The sequence below is a fragment of the Mustela putorius genome, unplaced genomic scaffold (assembly GCF_011764305.1).
Source record: "Mustela putorius furo isolate JIRA1106 unplaced genomic scaffold, ASM1176430v1.1 tig00003859_pilon_pilon_pilon, whole genome shotgun sequence".
NCBI lineage: Eukaryota > Metazoa > Chordata > Mammalia > Carnivora > Mustelidae > Mustela > Mustela putorius.
In genome coordinates this window covers 26,756,077-26,774,666 of record NW_025422011.1, presented here as the reverse complement: position 1 = coordinate 26,774,666, position 18,590 = coordinate 26,756,077, and the positions used below count along the sequence as shown (strand labels likewise).

General features: G+C 36.4%; 1 protein-coding gene and 1 pseudogene across 18 annotated transcripts in view; one reads left to right on the top strand and one right to left on the bottom strand.

Annotated features, from left to right (window-relative positions):
* The window catches only part of SOX6 (SRY-box transcription factor 6), a 609,548-nt gene that overhangs the window by 217,153 nt on the left and 373,805 nt on the right, over nt 1-18,590 (bottom strand). The gene's annotated exons all lie outside the window — the stretch shown is intronic.
* On the top strand, nt 4,702-5,101 carry LOC101672977 (annotated as a pseudogene).

The window sequence follows — 18,590 nt, the reverse complement described above, 5'->3', positions numbered from 1 at the left end:
AACTTCAAACCTATTTACTTCTACTTCAAAACAACCAGTTATTCTAGACTGATATTCTGAGAATACATTTTCTTATCTTGATGTTTCATAGCTCTCATTAGCATTAAGGTAACATTGTGCTTATTTTCCCTAGACTGAAGTCCCAGGTTGACCCCATTAACTAGAAAACAGGAAAACTGGAAGAAGGGAGACGGTCTGGGGGGCAGGGGGGAGAGGAGTAAGTGTATATGTATATAGCTCCAAATTTATTTCCCAATTGGAACATAAGTAAACAGTTGTTACAAAGCTTACTGCCTATCTGAGCTCTTTAAGGGCAAAAAGGGAGCATTATGAAAGAAAGAAAACATGTCTCACATTTTTCCTGATCAAACCAGTTTGTTTCCCGTATTTTCCATCGCTGGTTTTACCACCATTAATCTATAGCTGAAGGTGATTTGTCAAAAATTCATCTTATCTATTAAAAAATAACATGAAATGTCTTCTTAAAAGTATACCTATTTAAACAATCACAACTCAGAAAAGCAATGTTGTAAAGAATCAAAGCATTCAGCTTCCAAGTTTTACAAATCAGGAAGCTGAAAGCCAGAAAGGGAAAGTCATATGCATGATGTCAAAACGAGAATTCAAGTTAGGCCTAGAACACAGAAGTCCTGATGCTTAGCTCAGAACTCCTTCCACTGTAACACATCATTTCTTTAAAAATCGGGGGAAATAATCCACTTTAAATTGTTTTTGGAAGACAGTGGATTTCAGTAATCATTTTTCTCTGCATTTAAAAGGCAATATTTTTATTTAAATAAATTTTCACTTCCTCAAGTCTATCTAGGATGTCTAACAATGAAATGCTAGTCAATGACATAAGCAATCAATAAGTAAATATCTTAAGAAGCACAACTGGTTCAAAGGTACTGACTTTGACTCTGGAACCTCAGCATGCAAGTTTTCATATGTACTGGTTTAAAGATATTAATCAGAGTTCAAATGATACTTTTTCAGAAATAGCGTATCAGACTGTTTCATAGGTAAAACAGTTACATATGGATTTGGAAAGATTCCAGGGCCCAACATTGGTCAGATTTAACAATTGGAATATTATGGGCCATGAGAATCTTTGTACTTCATTGGCCAATGTATTTGAAAATCTGAGGGTCTGCAGGGTTCTCCAGATCCTAATTTCCTTTAAATAAGAGCAAGAATTATATAAAGAACTCTAGTCTTAAACTCCTCAGGAGACAGGGCATCATTTAAAAAAAAAAAGTGATTTAATTTCTAACAAGATTTTCTTTATTTGAAATTACATTCTCAAGGATAAAATTCTATGTGTTAAGAGATTATTATATTAAAAGATATTCACTGAAACAGTACTGGTGATAGTGAAAAACTGAAAATAAATGGGGAGTCCAGTTATAGTGAAACGATGAAGTGAACAGGTCTATCTATACTCAGGTGCTAATTACACAGAGGTAAATTGGATTTTTAACTAATATTAGGAAAAGCCTTTTAAAAAATGAAAAAATGCCATGTGATAATGTTAAGTGAAATAAAAACAGTGTGACACTGTGAAAAAATAAGCAGAACAAAAAGATCTGAAGGGGCCATCTAAACTGAATCTGTTTTTAACTGGCAAATCCAGCATGTTTTCCTCTAGTATGATTACATACTACAGACACGCTTTGAACAACACAGGTTAGGGGCGCCAGTCCCCTGTGCGGTTGAAAATCCACACATACCTTTTTTGTTTAGTTTTTTATTTAAATTCCAGTTAGTTAACATACAGTGTAATATTTGTTTCAGGTGTACAATATAGTGACTCAACACTTAGGTACAATCCCCACGCTCATCACTACAAGCAAACTCCTTAATCCCCATCACCTATTTCACCCATTCCCCCTCCCAGCTCACATCTGATAACCATCAGTTTGTTCTCTAGAGCTAAGAGTCTATTCCTCTGAGAGCCTCCCTCTTTTTCAAAAAAGTGATTTTAAAAAATCAGCAGCATTTTGGGTCTATAGGATAATAGAAATGCAGAAAGTTATAAAGATTAACAGATAAAACTCTCAAACTGAGATCAGATAAATCACATAAGCATGTATTTAGTCAGAGATCACTGTTTGCTAATACACAGAGAACGACAGAAGGAGAAAATAACAAAATTCAAAAATAGTATGATGCTCATCTTGTAATTTGCAAGGTGTGTAAAATATTACACACCATCAAATATAAAAATGTTTGATTATGAAGTTGTATAGTGTAAAGTGACTGGAATATAAATCTGGATATGTGGGTTCTAGTTTTAGTTTTGCCATTTTGTGCAAGTACTTTTCTGGCCTTCCGTTTCCCCGCCTCTAAAACGAGGGTGTTGGATTAGATAAACTTTAAGGACACCTCTAGTTATAGGTTATAATCTAGAAATATTCCATGAATATAAACTCTCCCTGCAACTTTAATTTTTTATGAAAATCATTCAATCTTGCCTGTATCTGTAAAGATCATTAATTTCTTGGTAACATGAGAAAAAGTCATTTATGTGACCAAGAACTATAAATGGAAACATACTGTATACATATACATGTGAAACAAGATTCAAAATGATGTAAGCATTGCTAAGAGAGTCAGTCAAAATAGAGTCAAAAGGACAATGAGGAAGTAGAACCTATGCATAGCTCCTGTTTCAACTGTCAGAACACCATGAACTTTTGACTTTCATCAATTGCAATTTGTCATTTGTAACTCTACCATGTCCTTGAGCACATCCTTCTAACTTAAACTGAAATAGAAATAATGTAATGCCTATTATCTAAATAACCAACTGCGTATTAGTCAATTTAAACTCTGCCAGCACCAATCATAATTCTTTCAAAACAAGTTATGTAACCTCATGGTTTTTGCCTTTATAAACCTGCATTCTCCCCTCCTAACTCCAAGTACACTTTCGATTTTGGTGGATTCTGTCTCCTAGATTATAATCCCTAAGGCCCCAAATAAATTCTATAGTTATTTTACAACCTCTTCTTGATAGACAACATACATATATTCATTAGCTTAACATTACATATGGATATGCAACCCAGCATTAACTTTTCAGATGTAATTGTTTTTAGTTAATTTTGAGAGTAACTTCACCAAATTTAAAAACCATCTTCTTTTACAATGTGACGTTATCATTAATGTTTAGTTTGGCCAGCAAACTCACTAATTCACAAAATGTATTTTTGTCTCTTTAAACTTACAAAAAAAAACTGGAATAAAAGAACACATTAAGCTTAATTTACATCATTCTGTAAATGAAGAAATATAACTTAATTTTTGACATCACAGCTTCATATGTAAGTTCACAGGCTTTATTTCTATATTTTAGGAATAATCAGATTTAGAAAGCAGTATGCAACATGTTTAAGACCATGGGCTCTGGAGCCAGATTGCCTAGTTTTAAATCTCAGCTCCACTACTTTCTAGTGCTGTAACTCTGACCTTTTGATCTATTTTATAAAATTAGAATAATAACAGGTTATTGTATAGATGAAGTGAACATAAGTTAATACATGCAAAGCACTTAGAACAGCGCTTTTACATGGTAAACATTCAATAAATATTTGCCAATATGGTCAGATAATGTCTGTCTTAAAAATCCATTGTAGAATCTATCCTGGGACACCTGGGTGGCACAGTCGATTGGGTTTCCAGCTCTTGGTTTCGGTTCAGGGCATCATTATCAGGGGGGTGGGATGGTTCCATGCTCAGCACAGAGTCTGCTTCAAATTCTTTCTCCCTCTCCCTCTCCCTCTGCCCTTCCCGCTCATGCTCTTCCCCTCTAAAATAAATAAATAGATAAATAAATAAAATTTTTAACAAAGTTTAGAATCTATCCTGACAGTGAATGAAATTACATGATACAGAATTATGATATATTTTATTCCAAATGTTTCATAAAGTCCTAAAATCAGACACTTTCATTGACTACAAAATACCACTTTATTCCAACAGTCACAAGGATGAAGATGGAAGTTGGAAATCCAGGAATGATCCTATCACTCTCCTAGTTAAACTCTTTAGTGGTCCTCCACTAATAAATTTCAGACTAATTTAAATGGCTTACATACCCCTTCATGATCTTATACTTGCTTGTTCATCTAACCTCATTTCCCACTTTTCCTGTTCAACTTCTAACACCTGCCCACCCTAACCACAAATGCACACACACATGCACACATTATTTTCACTAAAAATATGAGATTTTATTCTTTGTTGATCGGGGTATATTATGAGGACAGCTCTTAAGGTAAAGTGAAGAATTCATTCATTTAACAAATACTTACTGAGCATCTTCTATGCACTCTTCTAAATTTTGGAGATTAGTGAGCAAAATAGACAAAAATTTTACCTCACAAAATGAGATAAATCTATATTAAGGGGACAAAAAGCAAGTTGCATAACATATTTTTATTTTAAAAATTCCATTTATAAAATAGGCTAGCAGGGAAAGAGGAAAGAGAGAATTCTATTTTATTACTTTATATACTTCTGTATTCTATTGTATAATAATGTACAGTGATAAGTGATACTATGCAATTCTTAGAATTATTAAGAACAAAATATCTCAATGCTCACACTCACCATACACCCATGGAGGGGGTGTGGAAGGCCCCATTCCCCAGGTGTCTTGGCTGAAGTACAATGTGATTGTCTAAAGCCACAGGGAAAATGGCGGAAAATTTACCATCACCATTGCCAGAAAAAACAATTTATGGCTTTGTTCTTTTCTTAAGCTCCCAATCTGGCTACATACTATATCTCATGGGGGCTTTTACTCCTGAATCTTGATTAAACTCCATAGGCTAAATCTATTAGCCTCAAAAATATTGGGTAGTTGCCATGGCTTATCTACCTCTTCATTACTACAGTAATTGGTTTTGTCCTATCATTTGAAATAAGCAGGATGAATACAACCACACTCATCTTCATTCATATAATCACAGATAACTATGCTAATAATCAGAAGAAATACCAAGAAGAGACCATCCCAGCTTTAAGAGATTGTCCCATTAGTGAAGTAAACCAAAAGGTCTTTCTGGTGGTCAAAGAACTTTACACAAAAAATTGAATTCTGTGTCGACTAATACCAACTATTTATTTTGTTTTTGACATAATACTTTTAACCATAATTATTATAACTATCTCTCTTACTAATATCTAACATTGAAAGATAAAAAAATTAAGTTGAATTTCTCTGATGTTGAGTTCCATTAACATCATTAAATGTTCTCAAATATTAGTTATTAATGGACAGACTAAATAAAATCATGTATTAAAAAAAGAATAAAGGAGGGACTGGATGGTTCAGTGGATTAAGCCTCTGCCCTCAGCTCAGGTCATGATCTCAGTGTCCTGGGATCAAGACCCCATCGGACTCTTTAGTGAGGAGGGAGCCTGCTTCCCCCTCTCTGTCTGCCTGCCTCTCTACCTCCTTGTGATCTCTCTCTCTGTGTCAAATAAATAAATAAAATATTTATTAAAAAAGAATAAAATCTCTCTCTCTCAAGGGCACATAATCATTTATAAGTTATTTCTTCTCAACATAAAAAAAAATTTCTACTAAAGTAAAGAAAGTTAAGGGAATAGAATTTGAGGTTAGAAGATATTTTAAACAGGAAAGGGGAGGAGTCAAGATGGCGGAGAAGTAGCAGGCTGAGACTACTTCAGCTAGCCGGAGATCAGCTAGATAGCTTATCTAAATATTGCAAACACCTGAAAATCCATTGGCAGATCTTCGAGAAGAAGAACAGCAATTCTGGAAACAGAAAAACAACCACTTTCTGAAAGGTAGGACCGGCGGAGAAGTGAATCCAAAGCTACGGGAAGATAGACCCCGGGGGGAGGGGCCGGCTCCCGGCAAGTGGCGGAGCAACGGAGCACAAAATCAGGACTTTTAAAAGTCTGTTCCGCTGAGGGACATTGCTCCAGAGGCTAAACCGGGGCGAAGCCCACGCGGGGTCAGCGTGGCCTCAGGTCCCGCAGGGTCACAGAAGGATTGGGGGTGTCTGAGTGTCGCAGAGCTTGCGGGTATTGGAACGGGAAAGCCGGCTGCAAAGACAGAGCCGACAGTAAGCTCACAGCTTGGTGTTACCTTGAACCGGTCACAGGCTCGGTGAGCTCGGAGCGCGGCCGCAGGTCAGGAAGACGGGAGTAACTGGGCGCTCTTCTCTGAGGGCGCACTGAGGAGTGGGGCCCTGGGCTCTCAGCTCCTCCCGGCCTGAGACCAGGAGACCGTCATTTGTATTCCCGCCCTCCGGAACTCTACGGAAAGCGCTCAGGGAACAAAAGCTCCTGAAAGCAAACCTGAGCGGATTACTCACCCCGGCCCCTGATAAGGGCGGTGCAATTCCGTCTGGGGCAAAGACACCTGAGAATCACTACACCAGGCCCCTCCCCCAGAAGATCAACAAGAAATCCAGCCGAGACCAAGTTCACCTACCAAGGAGTGCGGTTTCAATACCAAGGAGAGCAGCAGAATTCCAGAGGAGGAGAAAGCAAAGCACGGAACTCATGGCTTTTTCCCTGTCATTTTTTTTAGTCTTGCAGTTAATTTAATTTTTTTCTTTTTCGTTTTTTGTTTTTTTTCTCACCTTCTGGTAAATGTTTTTTTAACTTTTACCTTTTTCTTTTTTAATGTTTTTTAACTAGTTTATCCAATATATATATTTTTTCTTTTTTATATTTTTCTTATTTGTTTTCTTTTTTTAAATTCTTTTCCTTTTTCTTTTTTTTTTTTCTTTCTTCCTTTTTGAACCTCTTTTTATCCCCTTTCTCCCCCCTCACGATTTGGGATCTCTTCTAATTTGGTTAAAGCATATTTTCCTGGGGTTGTTGCCACCCTTTTAGTATTTTACTTGCCCCTTCATATACTCTTATCTGGACAAAATGACAAGACGGATAAATTCAACACAAAAAAAAGAACAAGAGGCAGTACCGAAGGCTAGGGACCTAATCAATACAGACATAGGTAATATGTCAGATCTAGAGTTCAGAATGACAATTCTCAAGGTTCTAGCCGGGCTCGGAAAAGGCATGGAAGATATTAGAGAAACCCTCTCGAGAGATATAAAAGCCCTTTCTGGAGAAATAAAAGAACTCAAATCTAACCAAGTTGAAATCAAAAAAGCTATTAATGAGGTGCAATAAAAAATGGAGGCTCTCACTGCTAGGATAAATGAGGCAGAAGAAAGAATTAGTGATATAGAAGACCAAATGACAGAGAATAAAGAAGCTGAGCAAAAGAGGGACAAACAGCTACTGGACCACGAGGGGAGAATTCGAGAGATAAGTGACACCATAAGACAAAACAACATTAAAATAATTGGGATTCCAGAAGAAGAAGAAAGAGAGAGGGGAGCAGAAGGTATACTGGAGAGAATTATTGGGGAGAATTTCCCCAATATGGCAAAGGGAACAAGCATCAAAATTCAGGAGGTTCAGAGAACGCCCCTCAAAATCAATAAGAATAGGCCCACACCCCGTCACCTAATAGTAAAATTTACAAGTCTCAGTGACAAAGAGAAAATCCTGAAAGCAGCCCAGGAAAAGAAGTCTGTAACATACAATGGTAAAAATATTAGATTGGCAGCTGACTTATCCACAGAGACCTGGCAGGCCAGAAAGAGTTGGCATGATATTTTCAGAGCACTAAATGAGAAAAACATGCAGCCCAGAATACTATATCCAGCTAGGCTATCATTGAAAATAGAAGGAGAGATTAAAAGCTTCCAGGACAAACAACAACTGAAAGAATTTGCAAACACCAAACCAGCTCTACAGGAAATATTGAAAGGGGTCCTCTAAGCAAAGAGAGAGCCTACAAGTGGTAGATCAGAAAGGAACAGAGACCATATGCAGTAACAGTCACCTTACAGGCAATACAATGGCACTAAATTCATATCTCTCAATAGTTACCCTGAATGTCAATGGGCTAAATGCCCCTGTCAAAAAACACAGGGTATCAGAATGGATAAAAAAACAAAACCCATCTATATGTTGCCTCCAAGAAACTCATTTTAAGCCCGAAGACACCTCCAGATTTAAAGTGAGGGGGTGGAAAAGAATTTTCCATGCTAATGGACATCAAAAGAAAGCAGGAGTGGCAATCCTTATATCAGATCAATTAGATTTTAAGCCAAAGACTATAGTAAGAGATGAGGAAGGACACTATATCATACTCAAAGGGTCTGTCCAACAAGAAGATCTAACAATTTTAAATATCTATGCCCCCAACGTGGGAGCAGCCAACTATATAAACCAATTAATAACAAAATCAAAGAAACACATCAACAATAATACAATAATAGTAGGGGACTTTAACACTCCTATCACTGAAATGGACAGATCATCCAAGCAAAAGATCAGCAAGGAAATAAAGGCCTTAAATGACACACTGGACCAGATGGACATCACAGATATATTCAGAAAATTTCATCCCAAAGCAACAGAATACACATTCTTCTCTAGTGCACATGCAACATTCTCCGGAATAGATCCCATCCTCGGTCCTAAATCAGGACTCAACCGGTATCAAAAGATTGGGATCATTCCCTGCATATTTTCAGACCACAATGCTCTAAAGCTAGAACTCAACCACAAAGGAAGTTTGAAAAGAACCCAAATACATGGAGACTAAACAGTATCCTTCTAAAGAATGAATGGGTCAACCGGGAAATTAAAGAAGAATTGAAAAAAATCATGGAAACAAATGATAATGAAAATACAACAGTTCAAAATCTGTGGGACACAACAAAGGCAGTCCTCAGAGGGAAATATATAGCGGTACAAGCCTTTCTCAAGAAACAAGAAAGGTCTCAGGTACACAACCTAACCCTACACCTAAAGGAGCTGGATAAAGAACAAGAAAGAAACCATAAGCCCAGCAGGAGAAGAGAAATCATAAAGATCAGAGCAGAAATCAATGAAATAGAAACCAAGAAAACAATAGAACAAATCAACGAAAGTAGGAGCTGGTTCTTTGAAAGAATTAATAAAATTGATAAACCCCTGGCCCGACTTATCAAAAAGAAAAGAGAAAGGACCCAAATAAATAAAATCATGAATGAAAGAGGAGAGATCACAACTAACACCAAAGAAATACAAACTATTATAAGAACATACTATGAGCAACTCTATGCCAATAAATTTGACAATCTGGAAGAAATGGATGCATTCCTAGAAACATATAAACTACCACAACTGAACCAGGAAGAAATAGAAAGCCTGAACAGACCCATAACCAGTAAGGAGATTGAAACAGTCATTAAAAATCTCCAAACAAACAAAAGCCCAGGGCCAGACGGCTTCCCAGGGGAATTCTACCAAACATTTAAAGAAGAACTAATTCATATTCTCCTGAAACTGTTCCAAAAAATAGAAATGGAAGGAAAACTTCCAAACTCATTTTATGAGGCCAGCATCACCTTGATCCCAAAACCAGACAAGGATCCCATCAAAAAAGAGAGCTATAGACCTATATCCTTGATGAACACAGATGGGAAAATACTCAACAAAATACTAGCCAATAGGATTCAACAGTACATTAAAAGGATTATTCACCACGACCAAGTGGGATTTATTCCAGGGCTGCAAGGTTGGTTCAACATCCGCAAATCAGTCAATGTGATACAGCACATCAATAAAAGAAAGAACAAAACCATATGATACTCTCAATAGATGCTGAAAAAGCATTTGACAAAGTACAGCATCCCTTCCTGATCAAAACTCTTCAAAGTGTAGGGATAGAGGGCACATACCTCAATATCATCAAAGCCATCTATGAAAAACCCACCGCAAATATCATTCTCAATGGAGAAAAACTGAAAGCTTTTCCGCTAAGGTCAGGAACACAGCAGGGATGTCCATTATCACCACTGCTATTCAACATAGTACTAGAGGTCCTAGCCTCAGCAATCAGACAACAAAAGGAAATTAAAGGCATCCAAATCGGCAAAGAAGTCAAATTATCACTCTTTGCAGATGATATGATACTATATGTGGAAAACCCAAAAGACTCCACTCCAAAACTGCTAGAACTTATACAGGAATTCAGTAAAGTGTCAGGATATAAAATCAATGCACAGAAATCAGTTGCATTTCTCTACACCAACAGCAAGACAGAAGAAAGAGAAATTAAAGAGTCAATCCCATTTACAATTGCACCCAAAACCATAAGATACCTAGGAATAAACCTAACCAGAGAGGCACAGAATCTATACTCAGAAAACTATAAAGTACTCATGAAAGAAATTGAGGAAGACACAAAGAAATGGAAAAATGTTCCATGCTCCTGGATTGGAAGAATAAACACTGTGAAAATGTCTATGCTACCTAAAGCAATCTACACATTTAATGCAATTCCTATCAAAGTACCATCCATCTTTTTCAAAGAAATGGAACAAATAATTCTAAAATTTATGTGGAACCAGAAAAGACCTCGAATAGCCAAAGGGATATTGAAAAAGAAAGCCAACGTTGGTGGCGTCACAATTCCGGACTTCAAACTCTATTACAAAGCTGTCATCATCAAGACAGTATGGTACTGGCACAAAAACAGACACATAGATCAATGGAACAGAATAGAGAGCCCAGAAATAGACCCTCAACTCTACAATCAACTAATCTTCGACAAAGCAGGAAAGAATGTCCAATGGAAAAAAGACAGCCTCTTCAATAAATGGTGCTGGGAAAATTGGACAGCCACATGCAGAAAAATGAAATTGGACCATTTCCTTACACCACACACAAAAATAGACTCAAAATGGATGAAGGACCTCAATGTGAGAAAGGAATCCATCAAAATCCTTGAGGAGAACACAGGCAGCAACCTCTTCGACCTCAGCCGCAGCAACATCTTCCTAGGAACAACGCCAAAGGCAAGGGAAGCAAGGGCAAAAATGAACTATTGGGATTTCATCAAGATCAAAAGCTTTTGCACAGCAAAGGAAACAGTTAACAAAATCAAAAGACAACTGACAGAATGGGAGAAGATATTTGCAAACGACATATCAGATAAAGGACTAGTGTCCAGAATCTATAAAGAACTTAGCAAACTCAACACCCAAAGAACAAATAATCCAATCAAGAAATGGGCAGAGGACATGAACAGACATTTCTGCAAAGAAGACATCCAGATGGCCAACAGACACATGAAAAAGTGCTCCAAATCACTCGGCATCAGGGAAATACAAATCAAAACCACAATGAGATATCACCTCACACCAGTCAGAATGGCTAAAATCAACAAGTCAGGAAATGACAGATGCTGGCGAGGATGCGGAGAAAGGGGAACCCTCCTACACTGTTGGTGGGAATGCAAGCTGGTGCAACTGCTCTGGAAAACAGCATGGAGGTTCCTCAAAATGTTGAAAATAGAACTGCCCTATGACCCAGCAATTGCACTATTGGGTATTTACCCTAAAGATACAAACGTAGTGATCCAAAGGGGCACGTGCACCCGAATGTTTATAGCAGCAATGTCCACAATAGCCAAATTATGGAAAGAACCTAGATGTCCATCAACAGATGAATGTATCAAGAAGATGTGGTATATATACACAATGAAATACTATGCAGCCATCAAAAGAAATGAAATCTTGCCATTTGTGACAACATGGATGGAACTAGAGCATATCATGCTTAGTGAAATAAGTCAAGCAGAGAAAGACAACTATCATATGATCTCCCTGATATGAGGAAGTGGTGATGCAACATGGGGGCTAAGTGGGTAGGAGAAGAATCAATGAAACAAGATGGGATTGGCAGGGAGACAAACCATAAGTGACTCTTAATCTCACAAAACAAACTGAGGGTTGCTGGGGGCAGGGGGTTTGGGAGAAGGGGGTGGGATTATGGACATTGGGGAGGGTATGTGCTTTGGTGAGTGCTGTGAAGTGTGTAAACCTGGTGATTCACAGACCTGTATCCCTGGGGATAAAAATATATGTTTATAAAAAATAAAAAATTTAAAAAAATTTAAAAAATAAAAAAAGAAGATATTTAAACAAATTAGTTTCTTTCTAAATTAATGTTTTAAATATTGCTTATATACTGAATAATAATCAAAGACTTAAAAAATTTTAACTTAAAAGAGAATGTTTATTCCTCTCACTACATCATATTTACATCTACCACTTGATTCATATTTTTCAAAAAGCATTTTGGCCACCACTGGGGTCCACTTTTATATAAATGCTATATATGTAAAAATGTGTTTATAATGTTACTGATCTTTTTGTCTTTTCACTGCACTGACTTTTAGTCGAAAGGTGCAAAACTAATGATAAGTAAAATTACTGGCGACTTACCATAAATCAAGCCAGTGATACTGAATTGTACTAGTTAGCAGTCATTGAAGTCTTTGTAAACACACATATGTACTTTTTATTTTTTCTTCTTCAAGATTGTATTTAAACTTAAGCTAGTTAACATATAATGTAGTTTTGGTTTCAGGAGTAGAATTTAGTAATTCATCACTTACATATAACACCCAATGCTTATCACAAGTACACATGTATTTTCTTTAATGTCAGTTTCACTTAAAAATTCTTGTTATGAACAGACATTTCTGCGAAGAAGACATCCAGATGGCCAACAGACACATGAAAAAGTGTTCCATATCACTCGGCATCAGGGAAATACAAATCAAAACCACAATGAGATATCACCTCACACCAGTCAGGATGGTTAAAATGAGCAAGTCAGGAAATGACAGATGTTGGCAAGGATGTGGTGAAAGGGGAACCCTCCTACACTGTTGGTGGGAATGCAAGCTGGTGCAACCTCTCTGGAAAACAACATGGAGGTTCCTCAAAATGTTGAAAATAGAACTACCCTATGACCCAGCAATTGCTCTACTGGATATTTACCCTAAAGATACAAACGTAGTGATCCGAAGGGGCACGTGCACCCGAATGTTTATAGCAGCAATGTCCACAATAGCCAAACTATGGAAAGAACCTAGATGTCCATCAACAGATGAATGGATCAAGAAGATATGGTATATATACACAATGGAATACTCTGCAGCCATCAAAAGAAATGAAATCTTGCCATTTGTGGCAACGTGGATGGAACTAGAGCATATCATGCTTAGCGAAATAAGTCAAGCGGAGAAAGACAACTATCATATGATCTCCCTGATATGAGGAAGTGGTGATGCAACATGGGGACTTAAGGGGGTAGGAGAAGAAAAAATGAAACAAGATGGGATTGGGAGGGAGACAAACCATAAGTGACTCTTAATCTCACAAAACAAACTGAGGGTTGCTGGGGGAGGGGTGTTGGGAGAAGGGGGGTGGGATTATGGACATTGCGGAGGGTGTGTGCTTTGGTGAGTGCTGTGAAGTGTGTAAATCGGGCGATTCACAGACCTGTACCCCTGGGGATAAAAATATATTATATGTTTATAAAAAATAAATAAATAAATAAAAGTTTAAAAAAATAAAGATTAAAAAAAATTCTTGATAAAACAGTAAAAAAAAATTAACTTATTAAATCTCAACTTAGAGTTTACTTTATAAGTAACCAAATTATAAGTACATATAAAGTAATTCTGCTACATACCAAAATAACAATAGTTTCTTGACGAAAAGGACTTGTGTGAGTCTTCAAGATCCAAACTAATGGCTTTTTCCATAGGACACCATTTTTACTTGACAGAATGAATGACAGGCACAGAATGGTATTCAAACTAGGGTTTTTGTGTGTTTTTTTGTTTTTGTTTTTTTTAATTCAACTATAGTTAACATAAGTACTACATTAGTTTCAGGTGTACAATATAATAACTCAACAATTCTATACATTAAGCAGTGGTCATCATGATAAGTGTATTCTTAATCCCCTTCACATATTTCACCAATCCCCTCCCCTCTGGCAACCACCAGTTTGTTCTCTATAATTAAAAGTCTTATTTTTTGTCTTTTCTCTTTTTTCATTTTTTTGTTTGTTTCTTAAATTCCATGTATGACTGAAATCATGTGGTTATTTGCCTTTCTTTGACTGACTTTATTTCACCTTTTGCATTATACCTTCCAGAACCATCCATGTTGTTGCAAATGGCAAGAGTTCATACTTTTTGTGGCTGGGTAATATTTCATTGTATATACCACATTTTCTTAACCTATTCATGTATGACTAGACAATTGGGTTGCTTCCATATCTTGGATTTTTAAAAGACATTTTCTTAAAAATGTTATGAAGTGAGTCTTTTCACTTCAAGGAAAACAACTGGCTGTATTTGTTTTTAATAATAAAAGTCAAATTTACAAATGTGATATTAATGGATGTGATTATTTTATATTGTATCATGAAATATGTCAACATTTGGAAGGTCTATGTAACTGTATGATCCAATATTTTCCAAATGACCAAACCAGGTAATAAAATCATACATTGCTAAAAGATCCAATCAAAGTACAAGTTAGATCAATGGCAATAAAATATAAAGAGCTCATTATGTTTCAGATTCTCAGTCACAATTAACCTTTATATTACTTGTAAATTATAATACAAAGAAATCCACAATTATCTATAAAAGCTATTAAAATACTTCACTTTCTAAACCATATATGCATAGTGTTTCATATACTTCTACCAAAACAACATATTGTAGCAGACTGAATGCAGGAGCAGCCATGAGAATGTAAATATGTTGTGTTATGCCTGACATTAAATAAGTTTGCAAAAAAGTGAAATAATGCTACTCATTTAACTAAATTATGTTTTAGAAATTAAAGCTATTTTTATTAAATGTTATTTATCTTAACAACACATTTGTTATTGTAAATTTATTAATCAATATTAACATTTTTCTCATTCAAAATACGTCAATAGACAAAAGCCACATAAATAAAAGTACTTTGGGTCCTCATTAATTTTTAAGAGTATTAAAATAGACCTAAAATTGCTGACCTATATGTAAACAATTCTAAGACATTAGTCTCATCAAACTATAGGCAAATTGAGCTAACTGCTCCCCCAACTCCAAAGACATGGGGGGCACTCAAATAAGTGCTAAATGTAAATGATCCTCAAAACTATTCCAGAAAACAATACAATTTTGGAACGAACAAAAAGTATAGGTTTTAAATTAGAACTGAATTAAAAACTAGCTCTACAACTTACTACCTTTATGGTTTTGGACAATTATTTGTGCTTTTTCTGAGCCTTTGTTTCTTCATATATAAAGTAAGACTTACAATATCTGTCCAGTAGAACTGTTGTTAAATATTAATAAATAAACATTATTCAATATTGTTAAATAAAAGGGTGAAGATGTGTAGCAGTTAGGATTCTTACACACTGCAAATGGCAAGATTTCAGGGTTTTTGATGGTTGCATCCCATCAAATGTATTTCATTATAATTTGCAATGATACGGATGGAACTAGAGGGTATTATACTAAGCAAAATAAGTCACTCAGAGAAAGACAATTATCATATGATCTCCCTGATATGAGGAATTTGAGAGGGAGGGTGGGGGCCATAGGGGAAGGGAGGGAAAATGAAACAAGATGGGACCAGGGAGTGAGATGCACCATAAGAGACTCTTAATCTCAGGAAATGAACTGAGAATTGCTGGAGGGGAGGAGGGTGGGAGGGATAGGGTGGCTGGGTGATGGACAATGGGGAGGGTATGTGCTATGGTGAGTGCTGTGAAATGTGTAAGGCTGATGATTCACAGACCTGTGTCCCTGAAACAAATAATACATTATAGTTAAAAATATATAGAGATATATAGTTTTAAAAAAACAACTCTTATACACTGCTGGCAATAATGAAAAGTAGTGCAGCTGCTTTAGAAAATAGTCTGTCAGTTCCTCAAAAGGAACTAGGTACATATACCCAAGAGGAATGAAAGCATATATCCACACCAGAACTTGTATAATGTTCATTGCAGCATTAATCATAATAACTAAAAAATGGAAGCAACTCATGTCCATCAACTGATGAGAGCATGTATAAAATGTGGCACAGATCCATTTAATGGAATTTTATTTGCCACTGAAAAGGAATAAAATACTAATACCTGCCACAATACTGATGAACTTGGAGAACATTGTGCTAAATGAAAGATGTTCATCACAAACAAAACAAAACAAAACAAAAACAAAATCGAAAAAACACACACACACAAACATATAATTCCATTTATATGAAATGTCCAAAATACACAAATCTACAGAGATAGGAATACATTAGTGGTTGCTCGGGGCTGGGAAATTTGGAGGGAAATGGAGGGTGACTGTGTAAAGATAAGGTATTCCTTTAGGGGAGCTGATGGTGGTAACAATTGCACAACTCTATGAAAATGTTTTTAAAAAACCAACCGAATTGTACTCTTTAAATGGGTAAATTTTATGATATATGAATTATATCTCAATAAAGACATTGCTAAACAAACAGCAAATGAAGGTGAAAATGCCTATCAAAATGCATGACACACACCAGAAGTTCAATAAATGCTTTCTTTGTCTTGGTCATAACCAATATGTCTTTCAAAATCCACTCACAAACTTAAGATATATCAAAGTTTTGAAGTGAGTTATTTAGACCATGGTAAATATTTAAATATCAATGATCAATAAACACTATAATGTATTCACAAAAGAAATTCCTATTTTCCTGGCACCTAAATGGCTCAATCAGTTAAGCATCCAACTCTTGCTTTTGGTTTAGGTCATGATCTCAGGGTCGTGGGACTGAACCCTATGTCAGACTCCATGCTGGGCATGGAGCCTGCCTGGGATTCTCTCTCTCCCTCTTCCTCCTCCCCCCACCCAATTCATGCTCTTGCTCTCTCTCTGAAAAATAAAAAAAGAAGTTCCTATTTTCTTGTCTAGTTATTCTTATTGATATAACAGAAACTATCCCTTTTAAAAAATCTCTATGAAATGTGAATGAATAAACAGGACTGAACTTCTAAGATTCCTTACAGTTATTTAATATGACTAAAATTTAATAACTGCTTTAAATTTTGGTGTCTTAATTGAGGCTTCCTAGTATGAACTATGTTTCAGGGGAAAAAAGCAGAAAACTTGTATATGAGGTATGAGAAAATCGCTTAGCAGATATTTACGGACAACTTCCCTCAGTTAAATTGCTATTTATGAAAAAAAATTAAGCCATCTCTATCTCATAATTCCTCTTTTCACTAAAGAATAAAATTATTATATAGTAAAGTATTTGGTATTTCAAATTCATTGACTATAAAGGTTATCTTGAAAAAATATCCAATTCATGTTAAGAATAATCATACTAGGAAGCAAAACACACTCTAGAACTGTTGTCCTTTACAATGGGAACAAAGCTACCTATGCTCTTGTCTACGTCAGTCTTGTATTTGTGAAGTCCAGTTAAAAGCGGAACTTTTTGTATCTGAGTTTCCACTTTTAGATCTGCCCATTGGTGTAAGTGAGCAGACATATCTTGGCTATTGAGGCATGCGGAACTTTTTGTATCTGAGTTTCCACTTTTAGATCTGCCCATTGGCGTAAGTGAGCAGACATATCTTGGCTATTGAGGCATAAACTAACTAGAACTTCCACTCAGAAGCAGAAGCATACTAGTAAAGCCAGGGTGAGGAAACAGAAGAATAAAAGCAATTTCTCAGTCTTCTCTGACATTCACAGGTTTCTTATACATCTCTCTAATTCACTACATTCATTCCATCATCCATTGAGTAAATATTTGTTATATACCTTGGATTAAGCAGTGAACTCACACATACCCTGTTTTCATTCAACATACCTTTGAGTGGAGAAATTCAGATCACAAAAGAAATTAAAAAATAAAAAGTATATCAAGATGCAGCAAATGTTAAAGAAAAAGAAAAAAGCTAAATAGGTAGAAGAGGTTCCAACGTTAAGTAGGATGGTCATGATAGGTCTCTCTGAGAATGACAATTAAGCAAGAACTTAGAAATGTTCTGAGGAACAACTGGAAAAATGACTCAAGAAAGTATTGAGGAGGAGAGCCTGGGTGACTCAGTGGGTTAAACCTCTGCCTTTGGCTTAGGTCATGATGGCAGAGTCTGGGATCAAGCCCCACATCCCGCTCTCCACTCAGCGGGGAGCCTGCATTCCCCGCCCCCCTTGCTTGCCTCTTTGCCTACTTGTGATTTCTCTCTGTGTCAAAATAAATAAAATCTTAAAAAAAAAAAAACAGTAGCAGGGAGTAGAGCATTCCAAGAAGATTAAACAACAAATGCAAAGGTCCTGAGGTGTGTGACTATTTGAAGAAACTAGGACATAAACATACCATGAGCAAGGGAAGAGGTGGTATTTTGATACAGTAAATATATATTTGGTCTTCACCCCCAATTCCTGGCATAGAGCTTCAAAAATCTTTGTAATTTCCTGAGTGGTAAGAGTGAGAGGAGTGTCTCTTATTCATAATAAGCCCCTTTCAACTGTACCTGAGTTTATGTTTATGAGGTGATTCTTAATGAGGCCCTAGATAGCTCCAGGAAATGGGCTGGTTGCCAGAGGAACCAACTGTGGTGATTAGAGATTTGGAACTTGCAGCCCTACTCCTGACCTCTGGGGAGGGGAGAGAGGC